Source organism: Polyodon spathula, chromosome 11 (genome assembly GCF_017654505.1).
Source record: "Polyodon spathula isolate WHYD16114869_AA chromosome 11, ASM1765450v1, whole genome shotgun sequence".
Lineage (NCBI taxonomy): Eukaryota > Metazoa > Chordata > Actinopteri > Acipenseriformes > Polyodontidae > Polyodon > Polyodon spathula.
Window position 1 is genome coordinate 25,184,338 of NC_054544.1, and position 18,144 is coordinate 25,202,481.

General features: G+C 35.6%; 1 pseudogene; it reads right to left on the reverse strand.

Moving 5' to 3' along the window:
* Positions 1–18,144, reverse strand: part of LOC121322835 — a 33,656-nt pseudogene that overhangs the window by 14,555 nt on the left and 957 nt on the right.

An 18,144-nucleotide genomic window follows, 5' to 3' on the forward strand; every position in this document is an offset into this window, starting at 1 on the left:
GTTACTCTTTACTGTTGTTTTGCCATCAAGCCATTGGATTTAAAAACAATTAAAAACAACATTGCACCTGGATTATAATTGTCTGTCTGTTTATTAATCACTGTTGCATTTCCTTCACCTGCACACAGTTAACCACTTTGCCACAGTCATACATAGCTCTTATAGCCCATGCAAGTCCAAAGCAAAGCAATGGAATCTACAGTAAATTCATATTGTCATAAAATGGACACATCAATGGCCAGAATCTCTCTGCTGACTGGGTAATCCTTTCATCTGAAGGTGGCATTACTGCTGAAAAATGCAATCCATAATCTTTTGTAATTCCAGGCTATAGGGCACATCATGCACTCCATTCTACTGGATGCGCCACTCGGGAGCCCCCAAAATACCTAAAGTTTAAAGCATTCCATATGATCTTAAAAATGACATTTATGTGCTATGATTGTGTAATTTATTGTATTTCTTCATCCTTCATTTTATAACTTGCATGACTTATATTAAGGTTACCATTTTATACCGGCCCACCCCTATCTGCCAATCATATCTGGTACAGAAAGAAACATTACACTATGTAACACAATTTTTGTTCCTGGGTAGTAAGTGTTATTTCCTAATTGCTTATGCCTCAAAAGTATAGAAAATGGCTATTATTCCCAACAAACTTTTCTTTTGTGACCAGGACAGTGATATTTTGAAATTTACCTATTTCCAATGAGAAAACGGGCGAATTTGTTCACAAAGTCAGAAAAAAAAACTTATGAATCCAAATTAACGTGTATTTATACTAAAGTAATACAAAAATGACTACAAAAGATTTAGAAGCGAGTAGTTTTTCGAAATTTACGATTATACTGTAAATCACTTTCACAAATCAGCCCCCAAATGTAGTCTCCCATCATGTTCTCGTTATACTGTCCTTGGTAGAGGCGTTCAAAGTCCAGTATATCCTGGTGGAAGCACTCGCCTTGCTCCTCCGAGTACGCTCCCATGTTCTTCTTGAATTTATCAAGATGAGCATCAAGGATATGGACTTTGAGGGACATCCTACAGTCCATTGTGCCGTAGTTCTTCACCAGAGTCTCAACCAGCTCCACACAGTTTTCGGCCTTGTGATTGCCCAGGAAGCCCCGAACCACTGCGACAAAGCTGTTCCAAGCCGCTTTCTCCTTACTAGTGACCTTCTTGGGGAATTCATTGCACTCCAGGATCTTCTTTATCTGTGGTCCGACGAAGACACCGGCTTTGACCTTTGCCTCAGACAGCTTAGGGAAGAAGTCCTGAAGGTACTTGAAGGCTGCCGACTCCTTATCTAGAGCTCTGACAAATTGTTTCACAAGGCCCAATTTGATGTGCAGTGGTGGCAGGGTTTGTCTTGATCCCCGACAGGCATGCCGAAACATGCCTTGTAGGCCTCACACATCTTAGCAGATGCTTCCACGGAGTACTTTTTCGCTCGTCTTGATAAATTGGCCGCAGACATAGCAAAATGCGTCTGCCGGATGCTTGCAGCCTCTTGATGCCATCCCAGAAAAATGCAGATATGTATCCACTTAGGCAGCTGGAACTAAACTGAACTGGTGGGCTTAAGGCCCCTGTATTTATACTACTATTTATATTACTGGAAAGTTCTAGAAGTTACTCCAAGTTTACTCAGCACTGAATCTATCTGGAATGTTCTGCAAAATAAGTAAATTTCAAAATATCACTGTCCTGGTCACAAAAGCAAAGTTTGTGGGGAATAATAGCCATTTTCTATACTTTTGAGGCATAACCAATTAGGAAATAACATTTACTACCCAGGAACCAAAAAAAAAAAAAAAAAAAAAAAAGTGTTACACAGTGTTATTAATGGTTTTAATCCAACCCATTCCTGCAGAACCGCTTTTCTCAGGATGCAGCGGTTATTTACATTCAAAATTCCAAGCCCTCCACCCAACAACAACACAGCTTACCTGAGAATTCTTGATGGTTATCAGGATAGCTCTGGGCCCTGGGCATCCGAGATTTGGGGTAGCTCTCACTGTGAAATAAAACACTAAACACTAAGATCACAAACAAAAAAAAGCTTAATTTATTTCTGGTAAACCTAACTCTTTATGGGTTATCTCTAAAAGATACTGGCAAGTAAAATAATGTGCCCATCACTCAACAACTTACGTGTTTGATACTGTGAGCAATTACACACTGCTTTTACAGTTTGTGGTGTCCACCTTTCAGTGGGATGGAGCATCAAACTATGGCTCCTCATGTGAAACCTTATTTCGAGTGAAATTTACCTATTCAACTGATACACTACTGCAAGCCAATCATTTTACATCTGACTTTAAATCATAGCTAAATATCCATTAGGTTGGGGTACATACATTAAAATCTTGGAAAGCAAATCTAACCTCAGGTCTTAACAACTCTTGGCCTTGGCCATCTGCTACTCTATAATACCTTTATGCCCTTACCTGTCCAAGGGACTGTCTAGTGAAGGGCAACTTCCTGATGCTGAGTTTTCAGGGCTGCTCATTGATAGAGGATCCAACATCTAGAAACAGAAACAAAGGTGAATAACGACACTACCACCGGCACACTGCAACTGTGAAGAGCTAGGAACTCAGGACTACAATAAAGTGGCGCTACATTTATGGTTTCAACTTTGTTTCTATGTTAAACTCTGATTTTCTACATTTACCAATGGTAAGGAGTAGAGTGATGATCTTTGGAACATCAACACTTTGTTCCGAAAGATATAGTGTTATACGTCCCCACGTGCTGCTATAACTATTTATTTAATTATATAACTATTTAAATAATGTACCTGTAATTTTTCTTTTCATTGTTAACATCCTGACAAACTCTCTCTCAAAGGTATTTTCAAGATGTTTGCTTACTGGACTCGGGTTTGAGATCAGAGGTGTGTCCTCTCTCTGATCGCTGACGGGAGGCAAACATTTTTTTCCTACCTGTATTTCTGAAGAGACGAGGGTGCGTTTTTTCTTTCTTTATCTATCTATCTATCTATCTATCTATCTATATATGAACCCCAAGCTGAAATACGACCTCATCAGGATGCAAAAAATGCACTTTACCCGAAGCCTATCTGAAGATCATCCGTTTTTGTTCTTTTGACATGTAAATAAATAAACGAATAAATCGGACGGTTTGATAATTTTATTTAAAACACATAGGTCGGCAATGTATTTATTAGGCTACCATATTAACATTTTATTTTTATTTTATTTTTCAAAATGGTTTCATTGGAGAATAACCAACGCATCTCGTTTCTACATGAAGGGATGAAAACGAAATAAACATGGTCTATGGGTAGAATTGTACATAGTGTGTGTATGTGTGTTATTTATTTTTTAATAGTTTTAAGTAAGAAATATATGGAGTGTTTAAAGCTGTTGATGAACATACAAAATACAATACAATACATCCCTTTCCTAAAGTAAGGTAGCTTATTTCTCTGCATACAGAATCATACAATACAATAATACAATTATTAGTACATAAATAAATAAATTCCTTCATGTCAAAGTGCGACTTTTTTTGAATTACCAATCTGAGTTTGAATTATTCTCTGGGTAGCCCCAAATGTGTCAAACTAGACTACTTTGGGGAAGAAAAAAAAAGTGAATTCTGTAATAAATAGATATATTGCATGGTTATACTTTTAAATCAAAATATCAAACCATCTGATTTATTTATGTATGTATTAATATTGTATGAAACTGAAGACAATCCTGTATGAAGGCTATCTTGCATTAAAGGAATGTACTGTACTGTTTTTCATGTGTTCATCCACAACTTTAAAACACTCAATTATAAATCTTACGTAAAGCTATAAAACCCATAGACCATATTTATTTAGTTTTCATCCCTTCATGTAGACTAGTTGGAATTATTCTCCAGGGTAGCCCCAATTGTGTCAATGTATTTGACATCTAAATTAGGTTCGACTACATATTGGTGAATCGATGCATCAAATTAGAACCCAGTTTGAAGTCTTCTGTTGCCAGTTAGCAATAAAACCTTGAGTGTGTGAGAGTACACTTCTTTTAGTGCTACTACAGTAGATTATTGCGTTACTAGGATACACACTTTAGGCCTCTACATTCGTGTTGGACAAGCCAAACCAGAAGTAGGCCTATTGTTTTCATGTTTTCTTGATTTAAAAATGAATGCAATACTTTTAACTGTAATGAACAACCATAGTTCAGACAGAAATTACTTCTGTTAAAATACAGTATTTTGTATTATTATTTCAATGTTAAATGGACATCTGATGTGGACGCACGCATATTCTTTTCAGTTGTTAAAAACTCAAGTCCTTTGTATATCTTTTTTTAGAATCGGATGTGTTCTAATTTGTATGCAAGTTGTGCCTTTTTGTTTAACTATTAAGCACAACAGTGTTTTTAGTTATTGGATCTTCTGTTAAAAAACAAATACTTGTTCTTTATTTGGAAAAATAAAACGTCAATGTAACGATTATTATTGATAAACGAATACGAAATTAGGGTTCCAATTGCACCACTAATAAATATCATACCACCCATAAATCCAGGTTAGCATTCACTGATAAGGGCAGCAGTGAAAATGCAATTTGTTTTCACTCCCCCCTGATAATCTGTGGTTGAACGTTTTATTAAAGATTAGCAGGGCTGCTTATTTCACTGCATTTCACTATCTTAAAAAAATATATTAACGCAGAAAAAATAACGCTGTCTTGTTCAAAATTGATTGAGTTATTTATTATACAACAAATATTTCTAAATATTTACATGCTTACCTAAAAAACAGTAAATGCTAAATTTCTGAATACATCGTTATGTCCAGCTTTTAAAGACATTTTATTTTCACCATCAGTGAATTATCAAACAAAATAAAAACACTAATAAATGTAAAATAACAACAGACACGTGAAAAGTCCTTATCTTGTACTAGATCTTAATAGCAGAAATATTTCCAATTTTTGATAGAGATGGTGCTTTTTCATTGAAGACATTTGAAACTATGCAGTGTGTTCAATCACTTACCAGAAGCAAACTAAAAAGGCTGCCAGGTGCCTAAATGCAGTGCAACAGGTAGAACGTCAATAAGACAAACTTTTGCTGTATTTATTTAAGACATAAAAAATATTTATATTTACACTATTCTTTCAGAAATGGGAATTTTCATTGGGAACTACATATTACAAGGCAATGAGTAAATTTCACTAGCTACATTCACTAAGGCTATAAATCTGCATTTCATAAATTCAACTTGGGTAGTGGAATGGGCACCAAGATCAGAAGCCCCTACCTGGTCCATGCTTTCTGGAATAAACTCCCCTTCGCTATTGATGCTGGTGAAGGATCCGTTGTGGGCTACTTGCTGCTGGGCGTCTGGTACGTATCCTGGAGGGGGTGAGCTGCGGTCTGTGGAGTGAGTACCTGCGGATTGAGGACAGTATTGAAAACAGGCACTTCCAATAATGTGCAAGAGATATATTTCTAGATTCACAGAGAACTGGACAATCGGATGGGGAGGGAGGGAATGAGTACTAACAGCAAAAAAAAAAAAAAGTATTTCATTTAAAGTATTTTTTCATGACAAAAGTACTGGCACCCCTGCTTTAGTATTTCGTGTGTCCTTTTGCTTTTGTTACAGCTTTCAGATGTCTGTGATAACTCTTAAACAGTATGTTACACCTTGTTGGTGAAATCTGGGCCCATTCTGTCTTGCATATTTCTTTCAGTTCAGTTTTATTTCAGTCACATTGGACCAGAGCACTTTTTTAAAGATTGCTTCAGATTCCTTTTCAGATTTCTTGCCAAATTTTAGATGGCTTGTTTAACACACTTCCTTTAAAAGTGGTTTGCAGCGAGGTCTACGTGCATACATCCTTTCTGTGTTGAGGTGCCTTTGTACAGTTCTTTCATGTATGATTATACATGATGCTTCTAAAACTTTATTTATGTCCATGCCTGTTAGTTAATCTTGGATTCTCCTAGTTGCTGTACCCGTAATTTTCTTTGGACAATTTCAAGCGTTTCATTTTCTCAAACATGACTTTTCTTGAACATCAACTGCTGTCTATAAAACATTCTTCAACAGATGTTTGAAATAATTACCTCTTTTCTGACTGTTGACTTTATAATGCAACTTAATTACTGTGCAATGGTTTTGAAATCAATCAATATTTTTTAATTAGTTCTATTACATTTTTACCAATACATTTGTCATGAACAAATATTTGAACAAATGTTTAATGCTTTTTATTATATAGATTGCTAGTTAAGCTATCACAAATTGTGTATTTAATATGTTTTCTTATATTAAATTAAGGGTGAAAATCCGCAACTGTATTTGTATAACAAAAAATTATAGAAATTCATGTATTAGTACCAAGCTAATCTTCTAGCCTCCTTCATAACACTATAGGCTGGCAGCTCTACAACAAGAATCACAGAGGTAGTGGAACGGCACCATTGGAGCCAAGGACATGCTGCATTATAACTGGTTCTATGGTATAAAGTGCCTCCTTATGAAGTGGGATCACTGTAATTAGGAGGTCATAACTTAAGCAAAATACTAATACCTTCAATAACATTTGTCTTATGCAAAGCGATTTCCCCAACAGAAGAGTGTATTTCAACATAAGTAAAAATGCAAGAATGAAATACAAACATAGACATACTGCTACACTACACTGAAGTCACCAGGGATAATTAGCTTTGACACCTGCTAACCTGCTCTGCATTGGGAAATAGAGTGCTGAATTTAACTACTTCTAAGACCAGTGATGACACTTCCTACATTTCCAGAGAAAACATACCTATTAAAGGATGGGTTTTTTTCTTCTCAGTGTTTCTAAACACTGTATTATCCAAGTCATCCAACTCCCTATTATTGGTTGAAACCTGAAAAAAACAAGTGTGAGTTATTTGGGCCTCCAAAACTGCACCACCAGTAGCCCACCTCACATTTTGCCAGTTAAAGAAATTGAAAAACTGCACCGATTGCAATCTCTATTAGCTGAATTACTACCAAGACAGTATCCGGACTGATCACTGGCTATTAAATTGAGGAGCCAATAACACAGGGGAATGTGTGTTCCATGAAGATCATGCCCACCTGTCTTACAATACTGCATTTCATTAAATTGACAATCCTAGCTGTTCATAGTATTGTTTTACCACCTTGCCAGAATTTGCACAAAAATATCAGGTGAAAAAAACAGCTCTGACTGATATGTGGGATATATATATAACGTATCGGCGCAGTTGCTTTTGATCCCCAATTTTAAAAGTTTAAAAGAATATGCAGTCTACATTAGAATGCAGATAGGGATCTCTACCGGCTAGCGTTTCAGACGTGTGAAGCGAGTCAGAATCGGGGCGTCACGTCACTCCACACATTGTCCAACACGGGCCCAACGTCCAAGGGAAATGTTATGTATAGTGGTCATCATTTAGTTAAATTTTACAGTTTTCACTTGCTTTTCAGCAAATAAGAAAGCATACTTAAACCTCAGTAATGATAATACATGAAAATGTGTATTTTGTCACTTTGTTTATTGTGAAGATATTCTACTTTTATGTTGTTTATGTCAGAAAAAAAAATCTGACTTAAACTGCTGTATGACATCCTTTGCTTTACAGTTCATTCAGTGGGGTTTTGTGATGAATGTGAAATATCTGGGTAAGAGTTTATCATTCAAGTAATAATTAGTAACTGTCGTTCTTGTGTCATTCTGTACTGCTAATGCAAACAGCATCATTCAGTTTAAAAGATGTGATATACTTTTGTCAAAATTAAACAAAAGTCAGTTTGCTTCAGTTATTTTGTTCACATGCTGTGTTATTTACCAGAATTAATAAGACTATTTTTAAGTTCACTTAGATTTAGGGCTACCAAAATCACTACTGGGCCACCAAATATTCTTGATTGGTGGTCCGGATGGCCAACGCCTCAAAAAGTTAATTTCTAACCCTGATTAGTTTATACAGCACAACGCCATATTATAATCTACAGTATAGTAAATTGTTGTTTACTTGTTCATTTATTAATGTTTTTGGAGTCTGTTATTTCATTGCAATGGACACAGCACGTGGCATGGGGGGTTCATCTCATAGCTCTGTCCTGACTAACATCCCCTCCTCAGGATTTTAATGAGCAATCCGACTCACAAGTTCAGTGGTACCCTAAATATGATTCATTTACTAACAATGCTGTTTAGTGACGTTATCTGGCAACAAACTCCCCATCCCCAGCTGTACTGCTTTCCTAGAAAAAGGAGAACATTGTGAGAGTACTTGTTCATTAAAATAGTTAGTTAGTAAGTATGGTTTCACATGGTATTCAACTTCTACATGAAATCCTAAAATTCCTCACCTGATTGTTTCCTTGCAACACTAGAAGTATCTTCAGACTCTTCATGTGAACACTGCGATCCAGCAACTCCACTGCTTTATCCAGGTCATCTTGTGTGGTCAGTGGTATCACAAGCTACAGGGAGAAAGAGTTGGAATACACACTTGAATAGAATGCAGCAGCTTAGGAACAGCAATTGGAAAACATAAAAGAGTGAACTAATATTTACAGTGTTGCATAGTGAATCACTGGATAAACAGATTTGAGAGTCTTACAGTATAGATTTCCAACCATAATAAATGAATAAACAACAAATACCCACTATCTATACAAGGTCCCTGCAATGGAATTCAGTATACAGTGGTAGCCATGGCCAGCTATAAAAATGGCTAAGTATGTTTTGATATGCTTCACGATAAAATTGATGTCAGGGCAAGATTTTGAAGTTTAATGAGACACCTCCCTCCCTTTGGCATCCATCTCAGCTTAAATTTAAAGTGCTAATTCTAGAAATGGTATGATTCACTGCGAAATACTTATTAATCACTCCAAACCAAACATTTTTTTATAATGTAGAATTAGCGTGGCAAAAGATGGCAAATGAAAAAGACCTCTGTGTGATATGTGAGACTAATTTTATATATATATATATAACACAGGATCAACACAGCAGTTCTTGAGCGTCTACTTAAAAGTTTTAGACAGCAAAAAGTAAACAAACCAGATTATGCACACACACTCAATAGTCATCTCTATGGAAAGCCATCTGGGCTTTAGAGCAAGCCAGAATCTTATGGGACAGAAAAAAGGCAAGCACGTCATTCTGAAATGCCTCGCTTAAACAGTACCCAACTTCCTGAAAATGTTGTGTAGTGATTTTTATATAGATTGTGCATATTATCAAGGCTCAAAGTTAATGTATATTTGGTAGCATTTTAACATAATTACTGGTATCAGGGCTAGAATTTTTTCAGTATAGCTGCTACAATGACAGAGCAATAGACTCAAAACAAAACCTAAGCTCTGAACTCTGTCACATTATGAGGATTAACTTCAGTTGATCGTAGTTCTGGCTAGGAGTATCGCATACACACACTGAATACGCCTTATGAAAGCCCCAAGTCTGTACTTTTAAACAAGCCACGAGGTGGCTTTTACGGTGCCTGAGTAATATGTGCGTAATTCATTAATTGTGCAATGCGAATATTGTTTCCTGAATTAACTGCATATGCAAGGTTTCAGATTGATCTTCTAAGTCAATGCAGAAGATATTTTACAATGCTATAACATATACTTACTGTATTTCGTACACTTTGAGTATAAAAGACGATCTTACATAGAAAATGTAGGTTGTTTGTTTTTTAAAAAAAAAAAAAACTGTTACACAATGCCATAACTCTGCTGTACGGTTACTGACTCAGGTATATGATTGTACAGTTCGGCCTTCATCGCCAACATCGCTTGTAAGCTCGAAACTGATTGGTCCATTCATGGTGTCCATGCAAAGATAAGCTCAGAAATGAAATGTCCTCAGAGAAGGAATGTTTTACTCGACATGAGTAATGAATTGTGGAAATTGCTGCCATTTTACTGGAACAAAATACACATTTTTAATACTATTCACTGGAACATACAAGCACTGTAAAAACTAGTTTTGTTTTGTTTTTCTTTTTGAAATAACTATTTTAGGAGGCTCATCTTGCAAAGTAAACGGCAATTTAACCGGGTGCCGGCTGGAAATGAGAAGGATAGATATACATCTCTCAAAAGTACAAAGGTCACTCTTGAAGTCGGGACTTAAAGGATCTGTTGCAGTAAGAACACCTTTGTTAAGAAAGGGGAACAAAACTAAAAGACTCAAATATGCACAAGTACACAAATTGGACTATGGAACAATGGTCAAAGGTGCTTTGGACTGTTGATGGATGGACAACGACACCTGTGCCTTCTGCTAGTTCTGTTGTCAATTCAACGCTTGTCTTCTTTCAATTCCTTAAGAATATTATCTTCAAGTATTGCTCATCCTTCTTAGACAGGTTTTTGGGACTTCCAGTCCTGGGATTGTCAATTACAGATGATGTTTCTCTGTACTTGTTGATTATTCGTCGGATACCACACCTTGAAAATCAAGTGACGCAAGCTATTTCACTCAATGTGTTTCCTTCTTTATGCAAGTCAAGGTTGTTATAATAACAGAAAACACTAGTGGAAGTTTTGAGTAAATTGTTGATGCTCATAATGCATCAGAGTAGAAAAATGCAACATGTGTAAGGCTTTTGCACAGCAGTGTATGTATATTTACATTTAAAAAAAAAAAAAAACCCTGGTTGATATCCCTTATTCTGTTATTAGTTCTTTGTTAATTTCTTCAAAATTTTACAGCATTTAAAAATGCAGTGAAAAGGCAGGGTGCAAGCACACATATTTATGAACAAACCAGTTAGTATGGCACGTTGCATGAATCTTTTAAATGTAGTGATATCGTGGTGGAATGTAACCTTATAATTTCTAAGGTCATACTATGCAAGATTCAATGATATTGTGGCACACATTTTTTTTTTTGGTTTTTCTAAATCGCTGCCTTTATTGATTTGTTAGTTACCGAACTCTCAGTCAACAACTGAAGACGTAAGATAATTTCGTACCACTTAATTTGCACCGATGAAACATAATCTGGTTAACTGTACTGATGGCATACATTTTTTTGTTGCAACTTTCCGTTATGTGGAATATAATAATCGAGAAGCAAAATGTTGAGTTTTTTTCACCTTCATCTTACAACGCCATTTCCACGTTTGTTTTATTTGAAGTGTTTAAAGTTTAAATTTCAGTTTTCATTTGCTTGTTCAGCTACAAAAAGGAACAAGTAAACCTTGTGTTAATAGCACCGTGTAACAATTTTTTTTTTTTTGTTCTTGGGTAGCAAGTGTTATTTCCTAATTGCTTATGCCTCAAAAGTATAGAAAATGGCTATTATTCCCCACAAACTTTGCTTTTGTGACCAGGACAGTGATATTTCAAAATATCACTATTTCCAATGGGAAAACGGGCAAATGTGACTACGAAAGATTTAGAGTGAGTAGTTTTTCGAGATTTACGATTATACTGTAAATACAGTATAATCGTAAATCTCGAAAAACTACTCACTTCTAAATCTTTTGTAGTCATTTTTGTATTACTTTAGTATAAATACATGTTAATTTGGATTCATATGTTGTTTTTTTCTGACTTTATGTGAACGAAAAGACACACATTTGCCCGTTTTCCCATTGGAAATAGTGATATTTTGAAATATCACTGTCCTGGTCACAAAAGCAAAGTTTGTGGGGAATAATAGCCATTTTCTATACTTTTGAGGCATAAGCAATTAGGAAATAACACTTACTACCCAGGAACAAAAATTGTGTTACATAGTGTAGTTTATGAAAACGTGACTATGGCCACTGTTTACTGTGAAGAAACAGCAATGGCAAGGAATGAAAAGAAAAAAAAATGTGGTGTCAACTTTAGTATTACTTATTTCATAAAATAAAGAAAACAGAACTGTGATTTGGCATCCTTTGTTTTGCAGTTAATTCACTGGGGTAAACTTATTCTGATGTGATGGCTTTCTGGATGAGGTGTTAATTATGTTATTAACTAAGTTTTACATTATGTGTATGTGTGTGTCTTTTATAGTTAAGTTATTTTTAATCATGTTGTTTAAAATTTGTTTACATGTGCTTTTATAGTGGTTTTAATGTGCTTACTAATTCAGTTGCTTTAATATGCTTTTATATTAACGTGCAGACTACGTGCAGTCTTGCACAGCCTAACATGACTCAAAGTCACAGATGGGTGTCTGAGCTAAATGCCAAAAGGCAGGAGATTAGCAGAGATAGTGTGAGGTGGGGGAGGGGAACTGAAAGACAAGATGAATGCGCCCTGCTAGGTACAACGTGGTATGCAGCCACCCCCCTTTTCCCCCCGCAGAGGGAATGTGCAAGAGTGGAAGTAAAACAAATGTGAGTGGAGTCAACAGTTGTTTACAAAGGTATAAATACCCCAAATTGAAAAGTTTTCTCAGTCTTTTCATTTCTTTCGAATTGACTCCATGGATATCCGTGCTTTCTGATACAAACGTATGCACTGAGCTGTACTGAGGCCTTGTCCGAAGTCAGTTTAAATCTTGTGCTTACATGATTGTATTGGAGGTATACCTTTATTGTATATAAAGTGTTTTTGAATCAACAACCATTTGTCAGCTTAATCTTTTTCACTACAATTCTTTACTCCTATTTCTATTTTAACGTGTTACATATTAAAAGGTCTTCCTTTAAAATAAAGGCACTCACACAGGGGCCACAGCCACGCCCCCTGCTCCTGCTGCTATGCTGTCTTTGCCTTCGTTCAGAGGCATTACTTTTTGAATATCCGAAAATGAAAATCCAGTGTTCGTCACAGCACTATGTATAATATGTTATACGTCTTACACAGTTTTGTTACATTATTCATTTTTTTTTACAGTTAACTTAACACTGTATACAAATTCTATACTGTGAAATATTTTAGTTGATGCTTTTTACTTGAACATACCTTGGTTTATGTAAAATAAACATATACTGTCATCACACAAAAATACATTGTTTTATTCAATGTCATTGGTTACAGTAATTCTTTTTAATACTTCAGATTTTTGCTGGATTGATAATTTCCTGTACGCTTAACACAGTATTTTGTGGGGCACTTTCCATATAGCCTGCTATATTGGTTTAATAACTATAACTCCTCCTGCCTGAACGAGCGTGAAGAACCAAATGACGTCAGAGCATCACTCCAAACCATGTGCAGTTCTGCTGCGCTCTGACAAAATGCACGATTGTCTTTAAGCTTAGTCTTTAGGTCCACAGCTTTCCCTGCTGTTTAGTTTAATGCATTTTCTACTTTATTTTGCCACCTGGTGGCTGAACAAATGAAGTGCACCTGATTCAAGGATGGTCAGAGGAATGCCAAGCTGTGAGATTTCTGTGAAATCGCACTGGGACAGTCTCGTGACTGGTAAATAGCTGGCCGTGGCTTGCACTGTATAGACAATGAAGACACTAAATGAATACTGACTTCTCTTAAAATATTGTACTAGTTTATTTTTAGTACTTATTTACATTGAGTGTTTTATAGTTACAGATGAATTCATCATACAGATCACAAATATTGTCTTTTAATTAATGTCTACTTACTACATATATACACTTATATGTTTATAGATAATAGTATATATATATATATATATATATATATATATATATATATAATATATATATATATATATATATATATATATAATTTTTTTTTTTTTTTATCAGTATAGTCAATATAAAATGTATGCAATAATATGTTAGTGGAAGTTATTGCATCACCCTTCATTGTTTGTGTAATGGAGTTGATTGACCAAAGGCCACCTTAGCCTTTGTAAAAACTGGTTTCCGGTAGAATCGGAAACTTTTCTCCAGAAAGACAGGATCAAAGGTGACCCGCCACCTTAAAAGATTTTTCAAATAATAAAAAAATATATATATATATATATATATATATATATATATATATATATATATATATATATATATATATATATATATATATATATATCTATATGCAAAAACTAGAAAACAAACAAAAGAATACATGCCAAATTGTATCACACGTCAATGAACTGTTCTTAGGATATAGATACATGTCCACATCTTAGTTTGGCATTTAGAACCAAGTGACTGAATTGTAAATGCAATTGTAATACGGTGTTATAAACCATACAGAAGTATTTAATGGACTCAGTATTGAATTGGGATGAATAGTTACAAACTCACCTCTTTTCACCTCTATACTCAAACTTCACTCTGACATCATTCTGAAATAAAAAGACTGGAATTAACCATTTTTTTTCAGAGCAATACCCCTTAATAAGATATATAAGTATTTGTCCACAATAAAAAATAGGGTGTCTATAATTATTCATAAACATCGTGTCTATAATTATATATTTCTTAATATAATCATATATAATATATATATGATAGTATATATATATAGTATATATACATATATATATCATATATAGTATATATATATATATATATATAATATATAAAGTACTATACTATAATTACATGTACCAATCAAAACAAGAAAATGTGCCTTTATCTCTTCTTTACAATTGAGTACCTATCATTGGCAATTAACGTCAGAGTTAGGTATTTCAAAAGTCATTTGGACAGGAATTACTCTCACCCTGGGGGCTGACATTTTTTCTGTCGTATCCAAGGCAGTAAACTGATAATTAAAATATGTCACAACTAGCAAATGCAGCTGATTCATCGCATACACATGACCTTTCCTTAGACCTAACTTAAGTACTACCGCTGTACAAACTAGCAACTGTATTTCTTTTATTGAGTTTAATCAGAGATTACATCTTGCCCAGGACTATAATCCCTCAATTCACTGCAGAGAGGATGCATTTCCAAGGAAACAAGCCAAGTGAAATTAATATAAATATAAGAGTGGTTTTAATTAGTTTCGACAGGCTTTATATATAAAATCCCACAATAAAACAACAGCAACCATGGAAACTGTCACTTGTGACCCTAAAACCCTTCCTCCCGTGTACAAGGTGCAAGTACCTTTTTGAGTGAAAAGTGTATGCGGCAGAGATGCATGGCTCTTTGACAGAACCAGCTTAATTTCTCTGAAATTTTCCCACTGATAATGGAGACGAGAATGTCGAGATGGGAGTCTGGCTAACAAGGTTTAACCTTTTGAGGTCCTATGTCGGACCAGGTCAGACATTACAATTTTCCCTTCCCAGTCCAATGTCGGACTCTGTTCGACATCATCAAAAAGTAGTAAAGCACAGGTCTCTAGTAATTGTTTCATGGGAAAAAGCAGAGAAAACCTTTCAATGGCCGAATTAAGCTGGGAAAAAAAGGGCGCCATGATAGCCCCATGCACCACAGAGATAACGTGAACATAAACAAAGGAGATAGCTGCTTTTGCATCCAGTACTCAAAAAATATCACATACATTTGCAGAGCTTTTCGAAATGTTATAGTAATAAAATAATAACTTGGATCACATTACTAAGAAGATTGGTGATAAAACAAGTGATCAGGAGAGGATTTATCAGTATGCATGTCTATAAAGAGGTATGTGAAAAATACAGCGAACAAGGGGTGGGGCTTGACTGGAGATACACTATTGATTGTCCTTTTGCGATTCAGTGCCTTTTAAACCTGTTTTACTCTCAAAAAATATGTGTATTTTAAACAGCGCGTGTAAAATAAACAGCGTGTGTGAAAATAAATTGGACCCGACGTGCCTGACAAGTGCTGAATAAATGGACCGCTAAGGGATACGTTTTTTGCAGGTATCAGGCTTTTAAATACTGTCACCCACACCTGTGATGTGCAGAAATGGATAAAAGATCCTGCAGTGGCTTTGACAGACCCACTAATGCAGAGCCTGACTCCAAGACTGTCACTCTTGCTGGAAGCAGGCTGGTCTTTGGGATATAAATTGAACAATTGTTAAACTGCAACAAAGTTAAAATATTGTAATATCTCTGTACTGTGTGTTCTAAAGCTTATAAAGCCAGCAGAAAAACTATTGCAGAAAAAGAAGCATGTAGCTGCACGTACTCGAAACTATTCCCAATCGATTAGCTGCCTGGCCAGGCAGCGATTGGTTACACCGGGGCATCGGGCTGATTGCAGGTAGGAGATGGGTAGTAAAAAGGAAACACAGCTACGCGAGTATGGCCCCTTGTGCTAACGTAACTTGATAACGTAACTTGTGGCCAGCTTTGTTTGTTTGTTTTTTTACGTATTTGTTATTGTCTGGGCTGCAGCTACGGAGCCAGCCAATACCACTGAGCATTTCATTCACCTCACAGCACCAGCACTTACCACGACCCCGGATTTTGAAAAGCACACTTTCATGCAGTTGGATGTGGACTGGGGATTATTGCATTTGTTTTTGACTGCCCCCCCTCCGTTTTTGTTATTTAAAATAAAACACAGACATTTTTGGGAGAAAATACTGTCTGGACAATCACTTTGTTCCCCACACTCACACCTGACGACAAACACACACTTGTAAATGAAAAGAAACAAGTTTATGAAAACAAACTGAGAAGTGGGTTTTTACTGTTAAGAAGGAAATATATTTTAGACCAAGGCTGGAAAAATTAAACAGAGCTGGTGTTATATATTAAAACACCTCTCTCTCTCTCACTCTCTCTCTCTTATTAGAAAGGCAGAAAACATGCGGTCATCTCCAATTCATTTTAAAGAAGTTGCCGGGACTATTTAAATATATTATTCATTTAAAGATAATAGCTGCCAAAACAGACCAAATACTTAGATTTAATTAAGTCTTCTGACGCACGATGCAGAGGAAAAGTTATATAAAAAAAATTGAGGCTAGACTTCAGTCAAGTATCATTCAGCTTGGTAACACAAGCTGTTTGGTCCATTCTCTGAAAATTTCTGAAAAGCTTGTTGCTGTTTGGTCGTATTCAGAAGCCTCTGCCTTTGAAGACAGCTTTTGTCTATAATTATATCTTTATCTCTCACTAATACTGAAGCATTGCTATAGAGATATGAATTATATTTTAGCTTTAGAGTGACATATCGGATGCTTTAGGATTTAGCGGTGGGTGTTTTAGCATTTTGTAGGTCTGGCCTTAGGGCGAAACATGTGATAACTATAACTGTATTGAAGTGTTCATGCTGTTAAATCTGTAAAGGCACTGGACCACCCAGATTGCCTATTAGCTGGGATCCGACATGGTCTGTAACCACCTGATCCATTTTTAAGCACTTAAAAATTTAAACTTGAATGGGTCTGTGTGATTTTTCTTGATCACTTAAAAGTCATCTGGGTCTATTGTAAGTCAGTGCAAGAACAATCCACTTACAGGAGTCCAAATCATCTCTGCGTTTTCCTTAAACACCTCCCCTGACCTTAAGAGTGTGCTCAGAGCATAAAAGAAGCACGTGGAATAAGACTGAACGCTTTGTCTTGTGTTGAGTAATTAACAAGTTTTATTCAATTTATTTAATACTTAACAATTTAAAACTTCTTAAAGAAAATTAATTGTAAAATACGAGTATCAGCACACCCCTAATACAGATTCAACAACAAAGCAATTAAGTCTAGAAAAGTACATCCATACTTGGTGTAACAAAGTACAGACAGACAGGCACCTCCATATATCTCCAGATTACAATTATGAAACTTGTGCTAAACAAATGCCCTTAATTGAAATTTAACTGAAGTTGAGCTCCAGATAATCAGATAAGCATACTGGGTGTTTTACACATTAAAAGAATATGAAATACATATGATATTTAAATGTAATGCATAAATAATACACATAGCAATTTTGCTGTGTGTATTATTTGAATCCTCTCACTTGCAATGCTTGTTTGTAACTAGTGAATAAGCAACTGGATTCTTGCTCTTTAGGATTTCCCTGCGCCACCTTAGTCCCCCTCAACCTAACCAACCAATTTACCTATCTGTCAACTGAATTTTTGCAAGTCACCAGGGATATTTCAATATTCAATGTTCTGAAGGGGTACAGTGTGTTACTGTAAAGACACATAACTGATCTAAGCGTGATAATATAGGGTTATAGGACAATGACAGTCTGTGTATGAAGGAATATTGGCAAGATTTTAAACAGGTTACATCAACTGTATAACTCAATATGGTATAAACTCAATATGGTACTGCTAATGTCATCAATTAGGTTTCTGC